We start from the raw sequence: 6,970 nt of genomic DNA, 5'->3' as shown, positions 1-6,970 counted from the left end.
ACATTTCGGGTTTGTTTCCTCGTGTGCTTTTGTTTTCCTCGTTTGGTTTTGTGTCCAGCTGTTGTCATCCGGTTGTCATTGTGTCAACCAATCAGCTCCCTCAACCCTTTGTCTTGCACAGGTGTTGCTTGTTGTCTCATCACTTGGCTTCCTTTCCTGGGTTCTGTCAATCTTTGTCGCATCTTTGTGTCCCTGTCATGTTTTGTTTCTCATAGCGGTGTTTTAGTTCCTGATGTTTTGTTGTTACTTTCGATCTTTTTTCAATTGGGTTTTTTTTGTTCATACTTTTTTTTCAGGACTTCCTGGTTCTCCTGCTTCTTTCGAGTTGACTACCATCAGGCACACATGACAATGACAACAACAAAAATGATGTCAAAAGTTGATAAACGTTTTTTTGTCTGCCATTTAAGGAAAAAAAATGCAACTAAATTGATTCAGAGATCCTTCATCCTACAACAAGATAATGACGCAGAACTCTGCCATCGCAACTAATGAGTTAATGAAGCGCAATATGTGGAAGGTTTAACAATGGCCAAGTCACTCTCATGAACTTGATGTGCGTGTTGTTTCCATTTGTTTTTCACTTTTACTTGCAGAGCCTGTTGTCATTTCGCCCAGTTTTGAAATGCCGCCACATGTAACCAGATTAGAGTCGCGCTCCCATGCCGGAGCCCAGCAGGGCAAGACTGGCTTCACTTTACAATCCCCAGCCTCATTTCTTTTTTTTTTTTTTGCGCCCATGACCGGATTTATTAAGCCTAATGCTGTTAATCTTCTTGATATCCAGAGTAAACGCATTAGGGGACACGTTGGAGCTAAGATAAGCGCACACAGGCAAGATGATAAAGAGCCACGGTTGTTTTCGAGTATGCAGCCAACCTCTGAGTATTTATCAGACGCACTGTGATCTTGTCAAATACAGACAAGTGTCTTAGGTCAGGGCGTGCCGAAAAACAATGGTGTCACATCTCCTTCTATCCCAAGCTGGTATTTACCTGCTGGTTATCTACTTTGGTGCAGATGAGCGCCGGGTGTTTTCACCGGGAAAACCTTGAAAACAGCGTCAGGAGGCAAAACAAGTCAAATTTATGTTCAAGGCTCTCCAGCAAGATAGGAGGCAACTCGCGGTTTTGTAAGCAGCTTCGAGAACGTAACGGTTCCTCGCATATCAAACCCCAAATGATGTTCAAAACGCTCATTGAGCTGTAATAACACAGTATGATGGTGGCTTCTGCAGCGGTCAGACAGCTGAGGGGCCCGCGACTGCTTTTGCCCCGTGCGGTGCATTCCGCCGGCCGCGTGTCGTCTGCTTGGACCGCAAGGCTCGCCGCCGTCTCGCTCCAGCGTCGCAGGCGCTGCGCTGCGCAGGGCCCAACTTTACCTCACCGCACTTCGGGGGGGGGGGGACCACAACACAGTGACAGCGCGCGGCCGCAGCCACGTGATCCTCTCTGCATTGCATGCACAGTGTCGTTCGGGACGCAACGACATTGCGGCGCAAAAGTACACGCTTGCGCTCGGTTTTCAAATCCGCTTCAATAGAGGATGTGAAGCTAGGACTCCATTCGATTGGCTTCGCGCATGCGATCACCACGTTAGTAAACAAAGCAAATTTGAAGAAATTGCTCAGGGCAGTTGCGACAAATGACGCATTCGCTGTGAGTAGCGCCTCTTCAGTGTGATTGTTGTTATAACTTCATGAATGATCCAATAAATGGGCCGCTTTGCATATTTGGTTTGGGCTCAAGTGTGATGCTCGCAAGACATTCACGGGTATTCAAATGAAAGTCAGAAGTAAAATGCAAAGACTGCATCGGAGTGTCAAGATGAGCACGGCTGTTATTTGTTTGTCAGCGAGCGTGAGGAGCTCTCGACACTTTTTGACCAGATACATTGACATTTATGGCGTGTCAGCTGGTCACGATTAAGCACAGAAGACAATATTATTGTTTCAAAAGTTTGAGGTTGGCCATAAAACGAAATGTGTGAGTGAAAAATGTGTTTCACTCTCAAACTCACAAATCAGATCAGACACTTGATGATGACAATCTGCGGTTTGTTTATGTTTGGTTGTTAGCATGACATTAGCTTGTTTGTTGTTTTTACTTCCTGGTTTCTTTTCACATTTTCAATTTATTGTCAAATGTCACATAATGCCTGTCGTCTGTAGTGTAGTTTTAGTTCACTTTCTACCCTGAGTTTTGGACTCAAACAGAAATAGAGTAAAACATCTTTTATCCTTTTTTTTTTTAACATTGTTAGCTTATTTGTTGTTGTAATAAATACTTTTGAGATTCGCCTGAGATGCTGCTTTCCTTGCTTGCTTCTCTGTCCATCTTTTGCTTGGACACCAACACATGAACACTCCCGAACTTGACAGTAGCGCAATTTTGACTCTGTCGGCGAAGCCAGTCACTGTGTATGTTTGCGAAGGCGTGAAAACGGAAGATCGTGTCGTGACTCGCAAGGTTGCCATTTGCTGCGACGCAACATACCTCGAGCTGAATGTTTGTTTTTACTCGAGAGCAGCATCACGGTGACGTCAACTGGCGGATTGATTTCAGAACTGCTGACAGCAATAAACGAACGAGCAGCAAACCACTCCCTTGTTACTGCCTGTTAGGCTGTTTTTTGTAGGGACGGGTATCGATAAGATTTTATTGAAACTGCAACTCGAAACGAGACTGCTTAACAATCCGATCTCCTAACGGTATTCTTATCGGTACATTTTTTTTGCTTCCAGACATCCATTTTCTAATCAGTGTGTCCTCACGCGGGTTGCGGGTGTTCTGAGCCGATCGCAGCCTTCATCGGGCAGTAGGCAGCGTACACCCTGAACTGGTTGCCAGCCAATCGCAGGGCAAACAGAGACAATCAAAATCACACCTAGGGACAATTTAGAGTGTCCCATTACCCTTCCATGCATGTTTTTGGAATGTGGGAGGAATCAGGAGTACCCGGAGAAAACCCACGCAGGCACGGGGGGGGGGGGGGGGTGAACATGCAAACTCCACACAGGAATTCCGGAGCCGGAATCGAACCCTGCACCTCTAAACTGTGAGGCCGACGCGCTAACCAGTCGATCGCTCTGTTCAGAGAAACATTCAAACACAAATATTAGAACTCACAGTCCTTATGATTTTTCAAAGAAATGTACTTCTCTTGCAGCTCCAATTTCATTAAGAAATTATTTGAACCAATTAATATACTTTTAAAAGGGATATTATCTAAACAATTATACTGTGTAAAATAAAACCAATATAGAACAACAACACTTGGTCACCCGTACTCCCAGGGCGGTGATGCGCTGACCGCGCGGCCTCGAGTAAGTGGGATTTGGACCGTGCAGTCGCCGCCACCATTAAACAAATACCGGTCCCACCCATAAAAATAACATTTAAATAAACGATAGGGTTACATGGGCCAATGGACGTTTTTAAAAAATACTACGTATCATGATCACACAGTTCTGCATTGACACAGGAAGGAGTCAAAGCTGCCTCTCGTGCACGGCAAAGCTGCGGGGCAAGTTGGCTCGCCTCCGATTGTGAACAAGCATCTGAGGTGAACATATTAATTGTATTCATCAAAGAGGTACAAAGTGCAAAATAACATTCACGTAGCTTAAGTCGACCTGAAATTCATTTGAGTAATGTCTCCAGAGAAACCATTGAGGGCGGTGCCTATCGATACTGCAGTTTCTAGAAATTCTGCCTCGGGAACAGTTTAGTATCGGGGCTCAGGCGCTGTGCCAAGTACTTCCAAATATGGGCAAACTTGCGGCGGGGCGCTGTCCTCCTTGCACAGTGCCGCACAGTGAAGGCCAAAAAAAGCTTTTGGCATGCATTTGGCATCCAAGTTTTATTCATGTTTTCTTTTTCTCCATTGTTATCTAATCATCTCTAGTTGTTGTGAACAGAGAAGACAGCCAAGTTAACCAGTAAAACCACCCACTATTACCAACATGCTTGAGTCATATACCAAATCAAATCCCTTGATGAGGACTTTCTATACAGTGGTACCTCTACTTACGAACGTCTCTACATACAAAAATTTTCAAGTCACAGAATGCCTCAACAGAAAAATTTTATATTGTTATCGAGTTACGAAAGAAATTTCAAGATACGAAAGGTAAAAGTACAGTATATGGGCTGCTTGTCGGAGCTCCGAGTTGCCTGAACGTAACATACTTCTAGCTGCTCTACCATTAGTTACTACCGAGCATCATCCTGGCATCCCATTGGCTAAGAGGGACCTCTACAGAATGTGTCAATGCATGTAGAGAGAGTGCGTTTTTGCAGAGTCCTCATCATTCGCCCCTCGGGCTAATAGGTTTTCCAATTCCTTTACGTAAATGTCAATCATCCAGAAAAAGTGTTCACCAGTCGAGCGATCGCTCACGATGCTGATGTTTGCCTTGGATGTTTTCCAAGGAAATTTACAAAACGTCAGGCAAACTCCACTTCTGAGAGAGTACACAAACTAAGGAGGGCAAAAAAAAACGATGAGGACGCAGTTAAAACTTAAATGACCATCATTGTTATTCATTACTCTATTCTTTGTTTTCTACTTTATGCACAACTTTCATTTAGAGTGCAATAATCTAATTGCAACATGTATTTGTTCCATATTTTGATGCATTTTTATGCTTTGGAAAACATTTGTGTGAATTTTGCGGGGCTTGGAACGGATTAGGGCATTTACATGGAAAACGCGTCTTGACTTACAAACTTTTCTAGTTAAGAAATTTCTTCAGGAACATATTAATTTCGTAAGTAGAGATACCAATGTATCTGTAATATGTTAGTTGGTACATTGTGATGATAATCTCAAAAATGTCCAACCGTTATTCCTTTCCCTCATTAGGGTCATGGGTGAACTGAACCAAATGATTGTGCGGTGAGAGGCTCGAGCAAGAAAGATGAGAAAAGAGAAAAGTGAGACTTTTTTGTGATCTTTTAAGCTAGGGTTACCTTCCTTTAACATCTTACAGAAGGTGACATAGTTCAAAGGGTCGTCTCCAACAAATCACACAGCGTTACATTGTAAGGGTTCATCTCGCCACGTGGAGCACGGAGTGAAATGGCAAAGAATTAAGGTCAGCTCCCGGGGCCATCACGGTATTCTTGGCTGAGCTTTTTCTTATTTAACAGACAAGCATTCGAGCAGGTATTGCACGACTACTATCTGCAAGTCTACACTATCAACTCAAGTGATTTCAACCGGCGAGCTGGACTGGTCATAGGCACTTGTAGCACACAATGGTACATTATGCCTGTTAAATTGTTTTCCAGCCCACACTCATCTCCTCTGTCTGCATCTGTAATTAATTCATCTGCCTTGGAAGAGAATTATTCATGAGTGAATCTGCTCGCTGGAATGGTGAGTCTTGTTTTGCATCACAGCGCTCCCCTGACGCCATTCTGCTGGGACTGTCTGTCAGAATCATCCGCTTTTAATGGGGCCGCTGCACCAAAACAACAAATGATACAAAAAGTAGTCTTTTTTTTTTTTGCTGGTGTAAAAAATATAATGAAATCTTTTTAAGGATATTATTTTAATCCCTTTTCCCAGAAGTTATTACGGGGACTTTGTATGTCTGTTGTTTTGTTTATTTTAGACGGATAGTTTCTCATCCCGCGGTGGGATGGAGGTGACTTTAGGTTAATGACGAACAGCCAAAATTGTGATGATTGAAATGTGTTTAGATATCAGAGCTTCAGTCCCCGGTGTCTGCAAAATCCAGATGTCTTATTGAGAAGAGCGGGTTCAGGAGTTTATTCACGGTCCTTTGGGGAAAAGTATTAGCAGCTTATTATGCACAAGCTATATTGATAGCTGGACCGTGTGCAGGAAAAATACGAATACAACGATTGTGAGCTTGGTTTGGCAGTATGTGGAAAAGCGGTCAAACTTGACCCAAAAGAGGAATAAAGGACAGCGGAACGCCTGCACATCTCATGAGACTTCTGGATATTGAGATACTTGGTGCATCGAAAACACAAGAATGTCTCAAATGATGACAAAGAGGGCAAAAAAAATGTAATGGTGACGACAGAATTAGAAATTTTACTTTGGAACCTGGGAAAGCAGAAAAGAGACATTGAAACGACTCGCGTAACATGAAGCCTTTCATGCACCAATAATGATGCAACCTGCAACCTGACAAGATGTCCACTGTAGTGACCACTTTCCATGAAAGGGTTAAGATTGTGTTCACACTTTTGATACGGTTGGGCTGAAAATGGTTTTATTCCTGCGCTTGTGTGTGTGTGTGTTTGGGGGGGGGGGGATATTGGGGTGTTTGGTTAACTCGAGTTTAAATGCCACGTGAAATACATGGACCAGCATTAAATGTCTTAGTTTCTGCAAGTTAAGAGATTTGTCCAACAGTATTTGCCATTCATAATGAATGCGTGATTAAAAACAAAAACAAAAAATGACTTGAGTAAGTGATGAATCAAGACTGAATCCAGTCTGTATTCGTCTAAGTGAGTTAATGAATTCATGAATCCATTCATTCATTATTATTTCTTGCCGGGTACAGCTAAACGATTTTATGATGGGCATTATTTCCGATGACAGCAGATTTTCGTAATCATTTCAGAGTGGATTTCGTTGGACTTTAGAGGTTCAACTGTATAAAAAAATGGTCAGCAAGCATCTGGAGGGGGGGAAAAAAACTTAAATCATGACCCCCAACCCCCCAGCGTAAAAAGAAAAATGTGTTTTCCTTCATACTTCTGCTAGCCACTTGGCTAAAATACACATTAAATCCCATTAAGGGGTTCAACACATTTAGTCGCAGTAAAATCTAAAAAGGAGAGCAAAATAAAAATTGGGGCTTGCCTGAGGGTGGAAGGAAGGCAAACGCTGACTTTGTTTACTGCCTTGCAAACTTGAGTCCTCAGGCTGCCCCGTTGCATGAGCAATTGTTTGAGATGAGCTGGCTGCTCGCCAGAGCTGGAGT

The sequence above is a fragment of the Hippocampus zosterae genome, chromosome 14 (genome assembly GCF_025434085.1).
Source record: "Hippocampus zosterae strain Florida chromosome 14, ASM2543408v3, whole genome shotgun sequence".
Lineage (NCBI taxonomy): Eukaryota > Metazoa > Chordata > Actinopteri > Syngnathiformes > Syngnathidae > Hippocampus > Hippocampus zosterae.
This window is presented reverse-complemented; position numbering follows the sequence as displayed.